General features: G+C 44.9%; 1 protein-coding gene and 1 long non-coding RNA gene across 6 annotated transcripts in view; both read left to right on the top strand.

The window, feature by feature from the left end:
- The window catches only part of LOC141084475 (teneurin-4-like), a 1565389-nt gene that overhangs the window by 479631 nt on the left and 1062903 nt on the right, over window positions 1-22855 (top strand). The gene's annotated exons all lie outside the window — the stretch shown is intronic.
- Window positions 8324-9542, top strand: LOC141084474 (uncharacterized). The gene is made up of 2 exons (XR_012231005.1): window positions 8324-9158; window positions 9195-9542. It is a non-coding gene; the product is annotated as an uncharacterized lncRNA (long non-coding RNA).

Raw genomic sequence — 22855 nt, 5'->3', positions numbered from 1 at the left:
TAGCATGTAGTATGTATGTAGCATGCATGTAGTATGTATGTAGTATGTATGTAGTATTTTTTTTTTTTTTTTTTTTTAAAACATTTAACACATTAGCCGGATGATGGGACTACTACTGTCCCATCATTGGCTAATGTGTCAATCACTGTCATGGTAGCAGGCATCGCCAGATGAGAGTTGTAGTCCCATCGGACGATGCCTGCACAGACCCCCGGACATCAGCACAGCCCCCCGGCAGGCCGGTACAGAACCCGGGCAGTCCACACAGCCCCCCGGCAGGCCGGCACAGCCCCCCGGCAGGCCGGCAGAGACCCCCGGAAGGCCCGAAATGACGGCGCATCATGATGACGTCATTTCGGCTGTCAATCAACTTTGAACTTCCGATTCCGATGCCCGATATTGAAAAAATATCGGATGTCGGTATCGGAATTCCGATACAGCAAGTATCGGCCGATACCCGATACTTGCGGTATCGGAATGCTCAACACTACCAGCCACTGCTCGATGAATCTGCTGGTACATTGACCCAGACCACTACATTCCCCTCGCACGCTACACGGCCTGAATCTGACCCTGATGAAACTCAGGTTACCCTTCCCATATACAGTTCCATCTTACACAGTGACAAAGAGGAAGCTACAGATGAAAGTGCAGGTTCGGCCCACCCGCCATCAGACACACCACCGTACTATCAGGGGCCCTGTGCCAGTGCCGTCGCCAACGAGTGGGCCCCCCCTGCTTGCTCAGGATCACAGCACTTGCAAGGTTGAAATACTGTGCAGTGAGATGGAAGATGGGGACGACGAGGAGTCCAGACTAGTACAGGGATTCCCTAGCGAGGAGACTTATTTGATTGTTTTCAATGTTGGGACAGCAATTTTTGGGGAGCACTATACTCTGGAGAATGATAGATGGGGCCCACCATACACTGGAACATTCCAAAGGTGGACATCAGACACTGGAGCAGCATTTACAGGGCCCATTATACACTAGAGCATTAGAAATGGGGCCCATTATGTTTGGAGCATTATTTGGGCCCATAAGACAGTGGAGCTTCATCCATGGGGACCAACATATACTGTAGCATTATGTGGAGCTCATCATATACTGTTTCAAACATTATATGGGACCAATGATTCTGTATGGAGAAATAGATGGGCCTTGTCATGAGATGTAAAAAGTGAGGTATTTTTCATTGTACTATACCGCTATTTCTCTGCCGTATCGGAGCATGATGAGTTGTGGTATGTGTTAAAGGGGCGCTCTTTCGCCCAGGGCACATGAAAACCTGCAGCCAGCCCCCCCCCACAACTTTAGCCAAATAACCCCCATTTTTCAGTGCGTAACTTGTATTATAAAGTTAATTAAGGTTGACCAGCTTAAGTAAGAAGAATTGATGCTTTTGGCATTCAAATGGGCACTGTAGGTGTGTTTACTGTCCTCCTCTCACTGCCGACTTTTATTCCCCATTGACTTACATTGGGTTTCGTGTTTCGGGACGACCCCGACTTTTCCCTATAATCGGCCGATCTTGCTCGACCCGACTTTTGGAAAAGTCGGGTTTCACGAAACGAAACTCGACCATAAAAAAACAAAAGTCGCTCAACTCTAAAACAGAGGAAAACTCTTCCAGGATCTGTGCAGGTAAAAGGACGTCAGGGAGATTCCTGGTAAAAAGAGAAGAATCACATATACTAGTGGATACTAGCTGCTAAGATGTTTCCCATACACAGCACACACAGACATGAAAGATTCCTTCTCTCCTGTTTCCAAATAGCATATGTTCAGAAGCAGCAGCAACATGGAGGACATTATACATAAGTACTCAGCCTTGTCAATGTGAATCCAGCTCTGGGTTGAGATAAAATACTAATTAGAAAGAAGAAGAACACAGGACATTATAGAGCAAAACTGATCAGTGTATCTGTGAGTCCAGGACTGAAATTAGATAAAACGTTGACTAGCATGGAGCATAGCAGAGTACATTATCACCAGTACTGAGCAATGTAGCTATGAATCCAGTTATGAGGTGAGATTATACAACAGTGCTGAGCACTATGTCTGTGAATCTAGAACTGAACTGAGATAAAACGCTGACTAGCATGTGCATAGCGGAGTACTTTATAAACAGTGCTGAGTAATGTAGCTATGAGTCCAGTTACATGGTGAGATAAAGCACTTACTAGAAAGCAGCAGCATGGAGGACATTATACAACAGTACTGAGCACTGTATCTGTGAATCTAGAACTGAAGTGAGATAAAACGCTGGCTAGCATAGAGCATAGCAGAGTACATTATAAACAGTATTGAGCAGTCTAGCTATGAGTCCCATTACATGGTGAGATAAAGCACTTACTAAAAAGCAGCAGCATGAAGGACATTATACAACAGTGCTGAGCATTGTATTTGTGAATCTAGAGCTGATGTGAGATAAAACGCTGACTAGCATAGAGCATAGCAGAGTACATTATAAAGAGTACTGAGCAGTGTAGCTATGAGTCCAGTTACATGGTGAGATAAAGCACTTACTAGAAAGCAGCAGCATGGAGGGCAATATACAACAGTGCTGAGCAGTGTAGCTGTGAATGCAGCACTGAGGTAAGATAAAAGCTAACTAGAAACCAACAGCACCCATTGTGTATCTCTAGGTCTTACTCACTCTACTCCTCCCTCCTCTCTCCATAGACTTCAATAGGCAGCTGTTATCTGATCCCTCAGCGAGCTGGCAAGTTCCTCTTGCTTTCACCAACATGGATTGGAGGTGTATTTTTTCTGCTTCAACAAAGCGTTCAGGAGGCAGAGGGGTGGAGGAGAAGTGGCTCATAAATGGAGTAGGAAGCTTGTTTCACTGATATTTAACAAATACATTAGTTTCTTATATTCTCTTCTACTGTTAATATATGTAAAGTTTGTTGCCATGGCGTTCGATCCAGAAAAGAAGGCAGGAAAAAGGGAAGCAAGGAGTACAAAAGTCTTCAAGGCTCTGTTAAAGTTGTTCTTTCGTGTCCCATCCTTATAAACAACCAGGTGTGTTTTACACTAAAGCACAAAGTGTAAGTTTTCTGATATTTGATGTAACGTGATACTACACTTGGTGCAGTTTTCTCTGGTCCCTGTGTGAACCCAGTCCTACTGGGAGCCACGCAGTCCTGACAGATGACAATTGAATTAATGCGGCAGATTTAAGTGTCCGTAAACCAACTGCTGAGGACGTCTCATAACTTGTGGCCCCGCTCCCCATGTGGTCATGAATGATTCTGCACGTCCCAGAAAATCAGCAGAAACAAAACGCTAAACAAATCTACATTCGTCTTGTTTAGCATTTGTAAACGGATTTGGCGAGTGATCGTATCAGAATCCCGACTGAGACACATAAATCAGTGTCACATTTGTGAGTCACATGTTCTCCAGACTGTCATTTATGATGGAGAGGGGAAGATGGAGAGATAGTGAGGAGGATGGAGGCAGACGGACACAAAGGCTGTTGTTCCTTCATTAATGTGAAATGCAATATCCTAGGTCTTACATCACATAATACAGTCATCACAACATAATAATAGTTATATTTATATATTCAATCACAATTCATAACACTGACACCATCAGTGCAAAAATAACACTGCTATAACACTGTGCTTCATGTGCAGAAAAATAACTGTACTAATACTGCCCCCTTATGGAAAATAATATAACTACTATACTACTGCCCCTATGTACAAGAATATAACTACTATAATACTGCCCCCTATGTACAAGAATATAACTACTATAATACTGCTCCTATGTACAAGAATATAACTACTATAATACTACCCCTATGTACAAGAATATAACTACTATAATACTGCCCCTATGTACAAGAATATAACTACTATAATACTGCTCCTATGTACAAGAATATAACTACTATAATACTGCCCCCTATGTACAAAAATATAACTACTATAATACTGCTCCTATGTACAAGAATATAACTACTATAATACTGCCCCTATGTACAAGAATATAACTACTATAATACTGCCCCTATGTACAAGAATATAACTACTATAATACTGCTCCTATGTACAAGAATATAACTACTATAATACTGCCCCTATGTACAAGAATATAACTACTATAATACTGCTCCTATGTGCAAGAATATAACTACTATAATACTGCCCCCTATGTACAAGAATATAACTACTATAATACTGCCCCTATGTACAAGAATATAACTACTATAATACTGCCCCTATGTACAAGAATATAACTACTATTATACTACCCCCTATGTACAAGAATATAACTACTATAATACTGCCCCTATGTACAAGACTATAACTACTATAATACTGCCACCTATGTACAAGAATATAACTACTATAATACTGCCCCCATGTACAAGAATATAACTACTATAATACTGCCCCCTATGTACAAGAATATAACTACTATAATACTGCCCCCATGTACAAGAATATAACTACTATTATACTGCCCCCTATGTACAAGAATATAACTACTATAATACTGCCCCTATGTACAAGACTATAACTACTATAATACTGCCACCTATGTACAAGAATATAACTACTATAATACTGCCCCCATGTACAAGAATATAACTACTATAATACCGCTCCCTATGTACAAGAATATAACTACTATAATACTGCTCCTATGTACAAGAATATAACTACTGTAATACTGCTCCCTATGTACAAGACTATAGCTACTATAATACTGCTCCTATATACAAGAATATAACTACTATAATACTGCCCCTATGTACAAGAATATAACTACTATAATACTGCCCCTATGTACAAGAATATAACTACTATAATACTGCTCCTATGTACAAGAATATAACTACTATAATACTACTCCCTATGTACAAGAATATAACTACTATAATACTGCTCCCTATGTACAAGAATATAACTACTATAATACTGCTCCCTATGTACAAGAATATAACTACTATAATACTGCTCCCTATGTACAAGAATATAACTACTATAATACTGTATGGAATTAGCTGTGTAGAGATTACAATTTACACCAATCCTTTTTTACACATAACCCAAGGCATTGGAGGATGAAAATAGTCCTATAATAAGGTGTGGGGGGTAGTTTTATAAGAACCCTTCCTATACAGTCTGGGTCACTATTTCTCATCTTATTCCTGAAACTTTTGATTCACTCTAAGTAATGGAAAAATGCATCCTTTATTGTGGGCAATGTTGCAGCTGTACGGCTCCTCCTTTATGGCGGCTCCGTCTTGTAGAAGGTTTGGACGGCACACAACTTGTCACACTCCGGCCATTTCCTCTTGTTTCACGATGTTTTGATCTGTAGAACAATTGCTGAACCCGTCAGCGCTCCCATAACAGCACAATAACCGCTCTCTCCTGGCAAAACTTCCTTCTCTTTAATTGTCAGACGAGCGCCAAATACCTGAGATTTTTTGGCTCCTTCTTGAACAGATGAGCAATTGGAACAGATTGGTTTGCAGAAGGCCGGTTACTTACTCTCGATTTCTATTCCACCCTCTCACGGTGATGGATAGATTGATGAAATTAAAATTGCCCACACAACTGTGGAGGAGGAAACTTCTGCTCATTCCCAGCTTGTTGTGATTTGATTATGAGCCACAGACCCATCTCACCTTTTGCAAAATCCCAATTGGAATTTTGATAGTAAGCTACAATATGCCGGATGCTACAGTAAGTATCGGTGATACGTCCTGTACCTAGCGTATGGGATCGTGTCAGTGGGATACAGCCGTAAGAAGTCCTCAGTAACAGCAGTAGATCTGTGCAGGAGAGGTGAGAACTTGCAGATCAGTGGGGATTTAATCCTTGGCAAACCCATAGATCCTGAGTAGGGGACTCCGAAATCCCCATTGGGATAAAGCTGATCATTATGCTTTTCGCTATTTGTAAGTACATATACAGTGTAGCACTTTGGCTTTCCAAAAAATGTCATATAGCGTAGCGGGGACGAGTTTTCAACAGACATCAGCAAATCCTACCCATTATGTCCAATCTCAGTAGTTGGACCGTTTAGATGCCACCGTCAAAATTGATGGCGGCATCTAATGAGTTTGGAAGAGGTTACGGTTTTCTCTCTAGCAGCCCATCTCTGCTTCCACACAAGGAAACTGGAGAGAAGATACAGAATAGATATTAGAAAAAACTTTTTGACAGTGAGGGTGATCAATGAGTGGAACAGGCTGCCACGAGAGGTGGCGAGTTCTCCTTCACTGGAAGTCTTCACACAGAGGCTGGACAGACATCTGACTGGGATGACTTAGCGAATCCTGCTTTGAGCCCTGGAGGTCCCTTCCAACTCTAACATTCTAGGATTCTATGATAATTATACCGCTCTCTCTTTATGGCATCTAGGGGGATGTCAAAGGATCCAGAGTCTGACACAGACATTTGTCTGTTATGAGGCATATCTTAGGATGAAACGCTGACATTTGTGGATGGACCGTGATGTACGGACCGGCTGCGGGTCTCTCCCGAGCTGAGCGCAACAAGCCTCATCTATACCTATCAAGTTCAGGCCAAGAGATCCGCAGGCAGTTTGATCCTCCTGGTCCTACACGGAACGCGTGTCATGGATGTCTAAACTTGCCCCAGTTGTTAGTATTTGCTCCTGAATGTTGGTTGCAATATTTGCACAGTACCATTTAAGTGAATGAGGTTTTAACAAACACTTTTGGCTCAAAATTTCAAAAAATTCCACATCGAATTCTGAGCAGGCTGCACGTCTTTAATTCTGCAACGTGGCCCTTTCCGTTGGGATTTTTATTGCTGTGCAAAAAGTTTCGTCCGTATCAAAATCCACAATGAAAACTCGGAAAATGCAAAATTTACAGCAGGAAAATGACTCGATGTCATCAATGGTATCCTCTCATAATTTGCCTGCCAGTTTTATACAACAGCGTAGTATTAGCGCTAGAGTTGAGAAAAAAAGATGCACAGCACCACGGTCCAGCAGTCACGTTGCTAGACCAAGACTGTCAGGCCCAAACCCTGCGTTCCTCCTCCTCACCTGCGACCCTCCCTTCGGCTCAGCTTTTCATTAGTAGGTTCAGCAGGACGTCGTTGTTGTGGTGCAATGTATGCATGACTTTGTGCTGGGTCTAGTGATCAGAGGAAAGAAGAAAGAAAAAGATAAGTTAGCTTCAATAAAAAAGTATTAAATTGTAAAAAAAACAACATAAAAACTAAATGAATGAATGACTAAAAAGTTGAAAAAATAAAAAAATATAGTTCAATGCAAACATGAAAAAAAAGACAATTTGGTTTTAAGGGTCCAGAATAGAACTGTTCTTAAAGGGCCGGCCTAACGCCATTCACTTCCGTATTGGGACGTAATGTAAGATAGGCGCTTCCCAATACAGTTGGCGTCTATAAAGTGTCCCGATCTTCAGCTGTAAGCTCCCGTCACCGTCCTGGCAGGTTTCCTGCGTCTGCACATGATCAGATATTTTTGTGAAGGGGGCTGGCTGACTGCCCATTTCAATAGCTAAATCCCCCCTTGGTCTGTCTATTTAGTGGCTGTGACATACAAGGGGGGCTGACTCGGCTAATAAAAGGGCAGTCAGCTAGCCCCCTTAACATAAAACTTTAATCAGGTGCCAACGCAGGAAACGCGGACAGCAAACGAGAAGAGGACTTGTTGGGACCAGACCTTAAAATTGAAGATAGTGGCACCTTTCAGATGGGAATTTCATTAGTAAGCTGCATAAAATAATAATTTAAGCATTTTTGGGTTTTATTGGCCGGGCACCACATTTAAGCGGTTGTCAACTTCTCTGGCATGGGGGGGCTCCTAATGAGAAACTGGTCACAGGATAGGAAATTCTGGCAGAATGTGTACAAATTCTCTGCAGCGCCTATGTCTATAATGTTTATAATACAAATATAAAAGTTTTTTAAATGATTTTTTTTCAGGCACTTTTTGGAGTGGAGCTCAAAGCCAATAGAAAGTAGTTGGTGATATCGGTGAAAGAGGAAGTAGCTAACTTCTCCGCCTACCCTGGTGATATCGGTGAAAGAGGAAGTAGCTAACTTCTCCGCCTACCCTGGTGATATCGGTGAAAGAGGAAGTAGCTAACTTCTTCGCCTACCTTTCCATAGCATTTAATAAAGCAGTAGATGTGTTGCAACTGCTGAACAGTCACGAGACATGCAGCCGCAGCAGTTCGAACATATTTTTTGAGCAAGCCAAAGACACTCTGTTAGCACCCGAGCATGCTCGGACAACGCTTTATCTGAGCACATTCACTCATAACTAGTTGGGTACCTTGGATATAGCGCAAGTTGCACCCTTGCTCGTCGATGACTGATCCTAGTGCAACCTGGATAATCCTATAATGGTCTCCAAGCTTACGAAAATAACATTAACTCAAATGGTCGACCTAAAGTTAGGCTAGTAGTAGTAGGGGTGAGGGCTAGATCCCAGACCCAGGTATAACCAAATATAAAACCTGGGGGAAAGTTTCCACAAGTAACAATCAATTCAGCCTACATCCTAAATATTGTCCAGTACTTATCTAGATCCCAGTATGTGGCTCTACGCGTTTCCCCTCAGTTATGTTCATCAGGAGGCTCCTGAATAGTGTGGCATCAAACCATGATGTCCACAATACTCTGTGGGTTTATAAGTCACCCAGCCTTCCCAGAACCATATATAATGTAGATGAAAATTTTCCAAATTTTATAGATAAACAAAACTCAAGACCTTCAATTTATTAGGGTGGGGTTATTTGTGGAAAATGTTTATAATGCCTTTGTTCGGGTTCGGATAAACAAGTTATTATGTACCCAGTGATTAGGTGATAACTCCTTGACCGGTGGAGGTCTGATATTATCAATTGGCAGAAGAAGGAACTTTTTTCTGTTACAGTGGAGAGGCAATGTGAATGTGCAGTCTGCACTCCGTTTACTCCCTATGGTGCTGCCAAGCATTGGATTTTTTGGGCAGCCCCATAGAGCATGAGTGGAGCTGAGGTTGAGCATGTGACCTGCCGCACCATTTTGTAACTGGGATGAAAGTTTCCCGTCGGAAATATCTGCCGATAGCTGTGGGCCCTGGCCATGGGACAACCACCAAGTTAGGTGTGGACCCTGGCCATGGGACAACCACCAAGTTAGGTGTGGGTCATGGCCGTGGGACAGCCAACAAGTTAGGTGTGGACCCTGGCCATGGGACAACCACCAAGTTAGGTGTGGACCCTGGCCATAGGACAACCATCAAGTTAGGTGTGGGTCCTGGCCGTGGGACAACCACCAAGTTAGGTGTGGAACCTGGCCATGGGACAACCACCAAGTTAGGTGTGGAACCTGGCCATGGGACAACCACCAAGTTAGGTGTGGACCCTGGCCATGGGACAACCACCAAGTTAGGTGTGGACCCTGGCCGTGGGACAACCATCAAGTTAGGTGTGGATCCTGGCCATGGGACAACCACCAAGTTAGGTGTGGACCCTGGCCATGGGACAACCACCAAGTTAGGTGTGGATCCTGGCCATGGGACAACCACCAAGTTAGGTGTGGACCCTGGCCATGGGACAACCACCAAGTTAGGTGTGGACCCTGGCCATGGGACAACCACCAAGTTAAGTGTGGGTCCTGGCCGTAGGACAACCACCAAGTTATCACTTATCTTATATACAACACCTTTAAGAAAAGTTTTTTCTTGATGCGGAAACTTCAGTATTTACTTGATGTCTTCCTTCTCGCACCTTGGTGATCTCCATCCTCGGAAATAATTTTGTATTATATCTACACTTGTCCCCGGTCTCCTAGCTGCTTCTTACATTACTCAGAAGATTACGTTATGAACCCAAACGTAATAAAATCTTACTTAGACGACGGGCCCGTGATCCACTGCCTGACCAACCCCATGGCCTATGGCAAGAAGTAGCCTTGCACTTATTACATTTGCACGTGGGATGGTTCTTTTATAAAGTACCACATTCAAGTGACAGACTTCACGTACCACTTAAATGGACTCGGTGACCTAAATAGGAAAAGTTATAAACCCCGAGGAGACTGTTCATATATAAAAGTGGAGTGTCGAAAAATATGACCCTTCACCCATCCTGGCTTTTAATAAGCGTAACTATAGCCTGTGTGTCCGTTTACAGCACAATATCTCCCCCGAGCTTCGCCCTGAGTATAAAGAACACATATAACCTATAATCTTCTGTGTTCTTACCCTTTTCTAGTTTGCTTTTTTTGTTTTTCTATGTCCTCACATTTTATATAAAAACAACCTCTACTTTCTATCTCCAATATGCCTATTAAGCATACAGTGGCAGTCTCCTATATAGCACATAGGACTTCCTGAGAACCTCAGCTGGTAGTCATTAAAGGCCCCCATATACATTAGATGAAAGTCGTCTCGACATGCCGATCATCTGACGTGTATGGAAGTTTTGTGATTCTTCCCCCAACAGAGAAGGATAGGGCAGGTTGAATTTCGATGCCCGATCCATTTGCTTTCAGGAGAGATACGTTATCGCCAGAGCCTTCCTTCTGTCTCTCTTATGAAAATACATCAAAGGTTTGCCGAGCCAAGCGTTTCTGTGTATTGTTGGAGTCGAGAGAGATGGCCTAGCGTTTCTCGGGCCGTCAGCTAACATCTGTCTCGTGTGAATCGCCGGCTTAAAAACAATCTGTCTCCAGCTCAAAAGTGGCCAGTTTGTTCCCTTATTTTATTCCTGCTGCTCCCCTGAGTATTCCATTTTTTTTTTTTTATAAAATACGCCATACTACATCAAAAATATGGGCCTATATATTTAGTGCTATTTTTTTTTGCAAAGGGGGCGTGGCTCACAGGGTTCTTCGGGGGCGTGTATTTAGGCTAATCTGCATAATTACTCAGTGAGCACCACCCACTCTGTAAAGACTAAAAACATTGGCTGTAAATATAAAGGCCTACATCTCTTACACCGTATGGATGATTTATAAAAAAAAAAAAAGAGCGGAATACTCAGGGGAGCAGACTTAAACGTTCTTGCATGTCTTCTTTAAGACAAGTTGTTGCCAATGATACTTGTTGCTGTAGATTAAGGAATATATTAAAGGTAGCAAGTGAATCTATGGAAAGTCAAATTTGGCAAATTCACTCAAATTCAGCTGGTTAAGGCCTCTTTCACACATCAGGTTTTCGCCGTCAGGCGCGATCCGGCGCTTTTGACAAAAACCGGATCCGGCGAAATGCAATGCCGGATCCGGTTTCCCCCCCATTGACTTGCATTAGAGCCGGATCGAGCCGGATGGCCATGCGTTTCATCCGATTTTCGCCGGATCCGGCAATGTGACGCGATCCGGCGTCTGGAAAAAACGGCTACTGTAACGTTTTTTGTCTCCGGCGAAAAAGCCGGACACGAAAGCCTATGAGCGCCGCAATGCGCCTGATCCGGTTTTTTTGGTCTGAGCATGCTCAGTAGCTCTGCCCACAAGACATATATAAAAGCAAGACAGTGGGACCCTCAGCCACACCCAACATGCCACCCAAGCCAAGAACCAGGAGCAGGAGAAGGCAGCAGACATCTGCAGCAGCACCAGCACCACCCCAAATGGAGCAGCATGCTGAACAACGGGAGGGGAGTCCAGCAGCAGATGAGAGACGGTAATTATCAAATCCCCCATTCCTCCAAACTAGGGCTATGGAATATCAAGATATTCATTGGCCCTTTGTTTCTCTTTATTCAACAGCCGCCCAAAAGATGCAGCAGCAGCAGCAGCAATGGCAGCAGCAGAAACACCACCCACAGCCATGGAGTCTGGCCATGAGGAAGACAGCACATCTTCTTCTGAGAGCCCTCCCTCGCATCGTCAGCGTTTGACGGTAAGTTTTTATTTCCAAAATCCATCATCTCAGTAATATATGTCTATTCATTGCCTTTTATTTCAAAACAGGAATCACAAGATGAAGAGGAGCTCCCAGAAGAAGAAGGAAGGGGTGGACAGACACTTGGAGTGGGCTCACAATTGGTAAGTTTTTTGCATCAAACGCAGAAACACAACATCACACTACACACAACACATAGAAAACAATGTTCTGCAGACCACACACAGCAAACAAATGCCTACATCCAAAGACAAAACATTTTTTGTTTTCTTCTCTAGTCTTCCCAATCTGGTGCTCGGCCAAGAGGTCCTCGCAGTGCCTCCCAGGGTCGTCGGCGACAGCAACGCGGCGGTCACCAGCGTGTAAGTATAAATATTTTTGCTTTGTTTTTTTGCACTTTTTATTTCATTTCTTTTGTGGAGGCTAATTATGTTATTTTTGTCTTTTTCTTTAACAGCCTTCACAGCGTGCTCCCGACTCTGATGGTGAGGATGGAGGACTCGATGTGGACCGCCTCATCGATCTCGTCAGAGAAAGGGAGCCGCTCTGGAATATGGCTGACCGCCGCCACACTGACCTTATCGTTACCCGACGACTCTGGGAGGAAATCTGTTCGCTCCTTGTGGGCCGCTGGGAGGACCTCGATGTTCGGGCCCAGATTAAAGAGCGTAAGTATATACAGTACTGGTTGCTTGATTTAAACCAGTGTTTCCCGAACTCCAGTCCTCGTGGTCCCCACGGATCATGTGTTCAGGATTTCTATTTACTTTGGAAATCCTGAAAACATGACCCCTGGGGACCATGAGGACTGGAGTTTGGGAAACACTGATGTTGTATACTAACCACTTTGTCCTTTCTCGTTTCAGGGGAGAGAATTGTGAAGCGGTGGAGGTCTGTGAGGGATCGTTTCAAGAAGGAGTTCAATAAAGAGATGCGGGCCCCAAGTGGATCTGGAGGACGCAGGAGCAAGTACAAGTACGCACGAGCCCTGTCGTTCCTCCGGGAGACAATGCTCACCAGAAGGTAAATATTACACACCACATGTGACAAAAAAATGTTTAGATGTAACTTTTTTTTTTCAGCCAGGGCCATACCATGTCACTATTTTAATTGTTTTTTTTTCTCTTTATTCCACAGCACGGTGAGCAGCACTCGGGAGCCTGCACGATTGGACCCTTCTGAGGCGATCCCTGAGGAGACCGGCACCGAGGGACACTTCGACCGCCCCGGTACATCTGCACCTTCCCAGCCTTCCCACACATTCGACCCATCTGTCCCATCCACCAGCACCAGCACAGGAGCATCGTGGCCGCCTACATTACATGAAGCTGCTGGTGAGGAGATCGCTTTCCCTTTACCCCACCCTTCTGCCCCTGCCACCTCTAGTACACCTGCGGGTACTGGGCGGCAGCGGCAGAGGGGTCAGGAAAAGAGTTATGCGCCAGAGTTCTTGCATCTGAATGCATCTTTCCAGAACTGTCTAAAAGTCTTGTCAGAGCAAATCTCCGCAGGCTTTCAGCAGATCAACTCCAGCATTCTGGAGGTGAAGACACTTCTGCAAACCATGCATTCAGAAGCAAGATCTTCGCCAAACCACACCTTTTTCAGGTCTGTTGTGGAGCGCATGGCAACATTATCTCCTACCAGCAGACGCATGTAATGCATTCGTGCCACGGTGCTCTACAGCAGGTTACCTCCCAACCTCCACCTACCACCACTGTAGTTCCTCCACCTGCACCCCCTCCAGCCACTTTCCATCCTCCCCCTCCTATTACATCTGCACCCCCTCCAGCCACTTTCCATCCTCCCCCTCCTATTACATCTGCACCCCCTCCAGCCACTTTCCATCCTCCCCCTCCTATTACATACCAGCAACCTCCCCAGTACCAGCAACCTCCCCAGTACCAGACATCTCCCCACTTCCAGCAACCTGCCCCGTATCAAACTCCTTCCCCGTATCAAACTCCTTCCCCGTATCAAACTCCTTCCCCGTACCAAACTCCTTCCCCGTACCAAACTCCTTCCCCATACAACTTTCCATCAACATCATCTGCTCCTACAGTCCCTGCCCAACCCTCCACTCCACCGCCCACCACCTCTTCTGCCTCCCACATGTCCACCCATTCTGTAGCTTTTTCCACACCATCACCTCTAACTGTTCCTTCCCCACCACGATCCCAGTCCTCTCTCCACACTCCCATTGTCGAAGTGTCCCGCAGCCCCTCCAGCAGTATTTCCACCCCACACTACACAGATTTATTATGTGTTTTGTAATAAAAATGCCCAGTTGGTTTCAAACCTTTATTAAAAAATTTTTTTTAACTTTAAAAAACAGTTTACAAAAAAAAATATTTTAAATAAAAGTTAAATTATTGTTTACACTGGTTGTCTGTCATTTCTTTCTGCGGCGAAATATGTTTAAAAAAAAGGTTAAATACAGGGTATTTAAAAGGTAAAAAGGTATTCAAAACCAGGTATATAACTGTGGGTAAATTTTAGCTTTTTGCCACAGTTGTGTTCCTGGTTGTGTTTGAAGCAAAGTATTTCACCTAAAAAGTTGTGTTTATTGTTGGTGATTTCCTAACAATGTACACAACTTTTGTTAAAAGGTGAAATACTTAGCATAAAACACAACCAGGTACACACCTGTGGCCTAAAGCTAAAAATAGAGACCATGACAAGATAGCCAACTTTGGTTGGCAAAGGTATATACTGTTGGTACAGAAGGTACACAAGTTTAGGGCACAAATCTTTCACACTCTGTCATCCCAGTGTACTCTGCCTTGAGGTGACATAAAGTATAGTGCAAAATTGTCCCTCATTACTGAAACCGTCACAGAACTTCTAGTGGTAATGTCATGGTAATCTTGCAAGGTGGTTTCTTCAGAGGTGTCCTCAATGGAAATGGGTTCCTTGCAGATAACAAAATTGTGGAGTACCACGCACGCTTTGATCACCTCGTCCACAGTTTCTGTCTTGAGGTTGATCGCAGTCAATAGGACCCGCCATTTGGCTGTCAGAATACCAAAGGTACATTCAACCATTCTTCTTGCTCTTGTGAGGCGGTAATTAAAAATGCGTTTTGGTCTTGTCAATCCTCTGCTAGAGTACGGTTTCAAAAGGTGTTCTGACAGCTGGAAGGCTTCATCCCCTACACAGACAAATGGCATAGGTGGACCAGATGTTTGTGGCAGCGGTCTAGGTGGTGGGAACTGGAAGGTGTTTCCATACAGTTTACGCCCCATGGCAGACAGTTTGAAAACTTGAGAGTCATTGGAGCGGCCATAGGCCCCAATATCAACCGCAATAAATTTGTATTCCGCGTCAGCGATGGCCATGAGGACAATTGAAAAATATTTCTTGTAATTGAAATATTCCGATCCCGATCCAGCTGGCTTTACAATGCGGATATGTTTCCCGTCCACAGCGCCCAAGCAGTTGGGAAACTGACATATCTGTTGAAACTTGTCAGCAATTTCAATCCACCTCTCTGTTGTGGGCTCTGGTAAAAACTCTTCAGCTAAGGAGTCCCACAGTGCACGGCATGTGTACTTCACAATTCCAGATATGGTGGAAATCCCGAGTCTGTACTGGAAATGCAGTGACGAAAGGGATTCTCCAGTTGCAAGAAATCTGTGGGGAATTAAAAAACAATAAATTAGTTTTAAATCACAGCATTACATACCAAAACTGAGCTATAACACTTGGAGATACAAACTACCACCAACAAGATTGCAGTAAAAGTGTGCTCTGATGCGATCACATCCAATAAATGTGGCTTACCTTAAAGTCACCATCAGACGCTCTGCGGGTGAAACAGAGAAGCGGCAATAGGTGTCCGCTTTTCTTATGAGGTGTGCAATGCGCTCCACCAAGTAATCAAAATTCTCCATTTTCATCCTAACATATCCAAAAAATTTATCCGGGTTTCGTCGAAGGTCCATGCAGAGTGTAGAATAGACCCCACGCGTCATTCTCTTGGCTGTGATGGGGTGGATCCACAAACGTCGTCTACGATGCCTGATGCGCTGCTGTCTCGCTCTCTCCTTCTCCAGAACAATCACCCTCAAACGATTCGCCTCCGCTATAAAATCCGCCAAATTCTTCAAAATATTTCCAATCACAACATCCATCTTCGCCAGTAACTTGCTCTTCTCTCCAACCTGCACTTTCTCCTCTACAACCTGTCAAAGAAGGGCTGTAGGAACACGCTATATATAGTTTTCCAGTAGCCAATCCCGTTCGGAAGGCCACAAGGGTCAATTTTAAAAACCGGATCCGGCGTAATCCGTCGAAAAACGGATAGAAAAACGGATGAACCGGATGAGACGGATCCGGTTTTGTCTGGCAGAAAACCGGATCCGGAACATCAGGTTTTACAAAACATTTGCCGGATCCGGCGTTCCGGCACGACGCCGGATCGCGCCTGACGCCGAAAACCTGATGTGTGAAAGTAGCCTAAATTAGATTTACATCGATTTTTTTTTTTAATGCACATCCAATAAACCCGGATTGCCAGTAACAGACTTAAAAATGCATTATTTCATTATATATATATATATATATATATACATGTATATCTATCCTCACCAGACATACAAAGAACCAAGTAAAATGGCAAGTTCGGAAGATTTGCTTGAATTCTGCTGCTAAATTCAATTCACAGCAATGAGTTCCAATTGTTGAGAAAAAAAAAACATTTAAAAAAAATATATAAAAAAAAAATAGTAATAAAAAAATCAAATAACACTCAGCCATGACTTACACTCCTATGAGCTCTGATATTACATCATTTTAAGTCTGGAACTGTTGTTATATGGCAATTGTATGGCGGTATATATTTCAGCACTCTATGGAAGCATTTATTTAAGCATTTATAGCCCCTACTACACTGCTTAGGCACTGTACAGCACAATGCACCTAACAAGGGCCAATCAGCTATGTAACAAATCTTTTGGCGCCTGTTTACCCAGCCTGTTTACACAGGCCGAGCTAACGCTAATGATCACTCTGTTCCGAGGCAGAGTCGTGTTATAACAGCATATTATATATACTTGACTTCCTGACTGAGCAACCACTGTCTTGGGCACAAACACTGAGGAAGCCATTGGGCCTAATTTATCAAAACGGTCTGTGTTGCCTGTAGCAACCAATCAGAGCTCAGCTTTCATTTCTGAAACTTCTCTGTCAAGATGAAAGCTGAGTTGTGATTGGTCACTAGGGGCACCAGGATGTCTGGTGGTCGCTCAGACAGGAAGTCAAGTGGTTGCTAAGCAACGTGAAGTTGCATCTGCACAATACACTAAGAGGGTCAAAAATACTAAGAAAAAATAACCCCGTATTAATATTATAATGACACCACGGCATATGTAGACTGCAGCTGGAAGCGATGAATTTCTTCAAATCACTGGTTATTGTCGGCACGTCAAAATTACCTGTCCGTAGCCCCCGGTATGATTATCGATCCTAATAAGATCTCACTTGACTGCCTCACTCTCTAAATGCTCTTTATCTCATCTCCGCGGCTAAGACCTCGGAGCATCGAAGTCAGAACGAGCGGAGAAAAAGGCCGTCTCACAGCAAAATGATCGTCTTTCTTACATCACTCACACCGGTAACAGAGATCTTTGTGTTCAGATTACAAAGAGCGATATGTGAGGACATTTTCTCCTGTTTCTTATGTTAAACCATCCTTATAATGAATAAGAAAATAAAATAAAAAAAATATATTTAAAGGGCAACTCCATGAAGATGCAAAAACCACTATACATAATACTAGCTGAAGAGCCCGGCGCTGCCCAAGCATAGTAACTAACTGTGGTTAGTTATAGAAAATTATAATTATCCTCCATCCCATAGTCCCGTGCCCATATACCCATCACACATCCTCCATCCCATAGTCCAGTGCCCATATACCCATCATACATATCCTCCATCCCATAGTCCCGTGCCCATATACCCATCACACATCCTCCTTCCCATAGTCCAGTGCCCATATACCCATCATACATATCTTCCATCCCATAGTCCCATGCCCATATACCCATCATACATATCCTCCATCCCATAGTCCCATGCCCATATACCCATCATACATATCCTCCATCCCATAGTCCAGTGCCCATATACCCATCACACATCCTCCATCCCATAGTCCCATGCCCATATACCCATCATACATATCCTCCATCCCATAGTCCAGTGCCCATATACCCATCATACATATCCTCCATCCCATAGTCCAGTGCCCATATACCCATCATACATATCCTCCATCCCATAGTCCCATGCCCATATACCCATCATACATATTCGCCATCCCATAGTCCCGTGCCCATATACCCATCATACATATCCTCCATCCCATAGTCCCATGCCCATATACCCATCATACATATTCGCCATCCCATAGTCGAATGTCCATATACCCATCACACATCCTTCATCTCATAGTCACATGCCCATATACCCATCACACATCCTCCATCCCATAGTCCCGTGCCCATATACCCATCATACATCCTCATCCCATAGTCCCGTGCCCATATACCCATCATACATATCCTCCATCCCATAGTCCAGTGCCCATATACCCGTGATACATATTCGCCATCCCATTGGCACGTGCCCATATACCCATCACACATCCTCCATCCCATAGGCCCGTGCCCATATACCCATCATACATATCCTCCATCCCATAGTCCCATGCCCATATACCCATCACACATCCTTCATCTCATAGTCCAGTGCCCATATACCCATCATACATATCCTCCATCCCATAGTCCCATGCCCATATACCCATCATACATATCCTCCATCCCATAGTCCCATGCCCATATACCCATCACACATCCTCCATCCCATAGTCCCATGCCCATATACCCATCATACATCCTCCATCCCATAGTCCCGTGCCCATATACCCATCATACATATCCTCCATCCCATAGTCGAGTGCCCATTTACTCATCACACATCCTCCATCCCATAGTCCCATGCCCATATACCCGTCACACATTCTCCATCCCATAGTCCCGTGCCCATATACCCATCACACATCCTTCATCTCATAGTCCCATGCCCATATACCCATCATACATATCCTCTATCCCATAGTCCCGTGCCCATATACCCATCACACATCCTTCATCTCATAGTCCAGTGCCCATATACCCATCATACATATCCTCTATCCCATAGTCCCGTGCCCATATACCCATCATACATATCCTCCATCCCATAGTCCAGTGCCCATATACCCATCACTAGAGTTGAGCGACTTTTGGTTTTTTATGGTCGAGTTTCGTTTCATGAAACCCGACTTTTCCAAAAGTCGGGTCGAGCAAGATCGGCCGATTATAGGGAAAAGTCGGGGTCGTCCCGAAACACGAAACCCAATGTAAGTCAATGGGGAATAAAAGTCGGCAGTGAGAGGAGGACAGGAAACACACCTACAGTGCCCATTTGAATGCCAAAAGCATCAATTCTTCTTACTTAAGCTTGTCAACCTTAATTAACTTCATAATACAAGTTACGCACTGAAAAATGGGGGTTATTTGGCTAAAGTTGTGGGGGGGTAGGGCTGGCTCCAGGTTTTCATGTGCCCTGGGCGAAAGAGCGCCCCTTTAACACATACCACAACTCATCATGCTCCGATACGGCAGAGAAATAGCGGTATAGTACAATGAAAAATACTTCACTTTTTACATCTCATGACGAGGCCCATCTATTTCTCCATACAGAATCATTGGTCCCATATAATGTTTGAAACAGTATATGATGCGCTCCACATAATGCTACAGTATATGTTGGTCCCCATGGATGAAGCTCCACTGTCTTATGGGCCGAAATAATGCTCCAAACATAATGGGCCCCATTTCTAATGCTCTAGTGTATAATGGGCCCTGTAAATGCTGCTCCAGTGTCTGATGTCCACCTTTGGAATGTTCCAGTGTATGGTGGGCCCCATCTATCATTCTCCAGAGTATAGTGCTCCTCAAAAATTGCTGTCCCAACATTGAAAACAATCAAATAAGTCTCCTCGCTAGGGAATCCCTGTACTAGTCTGGACTCCTCGTCGTCCCCATCTTCCATCTCACTGCACTTGGCTGTTTAGGCAGAGGGCGTACAGACGTGATGTCATTGCGCTCTCTGATCAGACTATCACTGTCAGGAAGCACGGAAGACATCATGGCGGTGGAGCAGGGAGAGGTAAGTATTTCAACCTTGCAAGTGCTGTGATCCTGAGCAAGCAGGGGGGGCCCACTCGTTGGCGATGGCACTGGCACAGGGCCCCTGATAGTACGGTGGTGTGTCTGATGGCGGGTGGGCCGAACCTGCACTTTCATCTGCAGCTTCCTCTTTGTCACCGTGTAAGATGGAACTGTATATGAGAAGGGTAACCTGAGTTTCATCAGGGTCAGATTCAGGCCGGGTAGCGTGCGAGGGGAATGTAGTGGTCTGGGTCAATGTACCAGCAGATTCATCGAGCAGTGGCTGGGCATCAGTGCACTTGTGTCGCCCCCAGGAGTACGGTCGCCACAGTGGCATTACCTTCATGTTTGGGAGCAACGAAGGATCTCTCTAGCAGGTTAACTGATTGGGCGGCGTTATTCCCACGAGTCATGACCCTCCAAACAGCGTTCATGAAGGCAAAGTGTTTGTTGTACGTGGGCAGTATGGTTGCAAAGCTTAACCTTAAAGGAATGTCCAGAAGGGCACCACCAGGAGTGGAGCCTACGGTTAAATTCGACTCCACCTGGGAAACCTCAACCATGCCAGCTACAGAACAGATGCACACATTGCAAGCTTATTTCCGTTAACGAACGAGACTCCGTCATGCCCCGCGGTCCGAGTCCGGCTTACTAGAGGGACGCGTGAGGCTCTGGCACATGAGATTGGCCAATAACTGGTGTGTCATGCCCTTACATGTCCGTGGCTGCATGTGCGCTACACTGAAAAGGCCAGCGTTTGTCGCTTACAGGTGCAGATAACCCGCTGAACAACGTTAGTGATGGGGATCACTGATTACAATTATTACCCGTGAACAATGATTTCCCAGTAAGTGCAGGTCAACCGCAGTTCCGGAATTAGGCCTAACCGTCATTCCTGAAAAAATGAAAAACTTACGTGTGCAAACCACAGGTGCTGTAGCTTACTTAACAGCTCGCCAGCCGTTCTCACGCCCAGTATGGATTACACGTGATTGCACAAAGGTGAGAAAGGGTACCGTATCCCCGGATAACATGTATGGATAGCGTACACATTCAAAATATATGTCTATACATCAGGAGGCAGGCTCAGACGGTGTTAGGCCCAGTATGGCTTGCACGTGATTGCACAAAGGTGAGAAAGGGTACCGTATCCCCGGATAACATGTATGGATAGCGTACACATTCAAAATATATGTCTATACATCAGGAGGCAGGCTCAGACGGTGTTAGGCCCAGTATGGCTTGCACGTGATTGCACAAAGGTGAGAAAGGGTACCGTATCCCCGGATGACATGTATGGATAGCGTACACATTCAAAAGATATGTCTATACATCAGGAGGCAGGCTCAGACGGTGTTAGGCCCAGTATGGCTTGCACGTGATTGCACAAAGGTGAGAAAGGGTACCGTATCCCCGGATAACATGTATGGATAGCGTACACATTCAAAAGATATGTCTATACATCAGGAGGCAGGCTCAGATGGTGTCAGGCACAGTATGGATTTGACGGCCCAGACTACACAGCGGAGGAGCAGGGAGAGGTAAAGATTGCAAATGCTGGGGCCCTGCCCAAGCAAGTGGGGCACACTCGTGGGCGTCGGTACTGGCACTGGGCCCCTCATAGTACGGCGGTGTGTCTGACGGCGGGTGTGCACCACCACCGTCAGAGACACTTGATTGCACTATGAGGGACCCTGTGCCAGTGCCCGCGCCCAAGAGTCGGCCTACCCACCTGTCCAGGGCAACGGCACTCGCACGGTGTTGTGCGCTAGGTGGTGACCCCGGCCATGGGGGGGGAGGCAGCACAGTTAGGGAGTTTTAGAAAGTGGCATATGTTGATGTTGGACATTCAGCTGATGCAAAAGGCGAAATAGGTCAAGTCCCAGGAAGAGGTGGACCAAAGCAAGCCATTTTTCTGTCACCCTGTGTGTCATCAGGGGAAGGTGGGACAAAATCCTTGGAAACCCATGCATGGTTCATTTTAATGAAGGTTAGATCATCCACATTTTGGGTAGACAGACAGGTCCTTTTTTCTGTCAGGATTGATCCAGCTGCACTGAAGACTCTTTCCGATAGCACACTTGCAGCTGGGCAAGCGAGCTCCTGTAAGGCATATTGTGCCAATTCAGGCCAGGTGTCCAGTTTAGCGGCCCAATAGTCAAAGGGGAATGACCTGTGTGGGAGAACATCGATATGGGAGGAAAAGTAGCTTGTTGCCATAGTTGACAACTGCTGTCTCCTGTCACTTTCCATCGATGCTGTATTACCAGTTGTGTGAGCGGTGCTTGAAAAATCAGTCCACAACATTGTCATGAAACCCCTGTCTCCAACGCCACTTCTGCTGTGTGCACCATGAACACCTCTGCCAAGCTGCCCCCGGCCTGTACGGCTCGTGTGAGAACCATCACCGCTGCTGTGTGCTGGGAATGCCTCAAGCAACCGATTTACCAGAGTTGCTTGTTTATTAGCCAATATTAGGTCAAGGTTCTCCTGTGGCATGATATTTTGTAATTTGCCTTTATAGCGTGGATCCAGGATGCTGGCCAACCAGTAGTCGTCATCGTTCATCATTTTGGCAATGTGGGGGTCCCTTTTTAGGATCCGCAAGGCATAATCTGACATGTGGGCCAATGTTCCCGGTGTCAGTGATGCACTGCGAGTGCTGGTTGGAGGAGCACTTTCTGGCAAATCCACATCCCTCCAGTCACGCACAAACCCTGTACCAGACCTTGCCACGTCAACATTTTCACTTGCCCCACGAGATGCATCCT

This window comes from Dendrobates tinctorius, unplaced genomic scaffold, assembly GCF_039654945.1.
Source record: "Dendrobates tinctorius isolate UK_male_01 unplaced genomic scaffold, ASM3965494v1 ptg000023l, whole genome shotgun sequence".
NCBI classification, from domain to species: domain Eukaryota; kingdom Metazoa; phylum Chordata; class Amphibia; order Anura; family Dendrobatidae; genus Dendrobates; species Dendrobates tinctorius.
The sequence above is the reverse complement of the archived record's forward strand: the minus strand, read 5'-3'. Positions and strand labels throughout refer to the sequence as shown.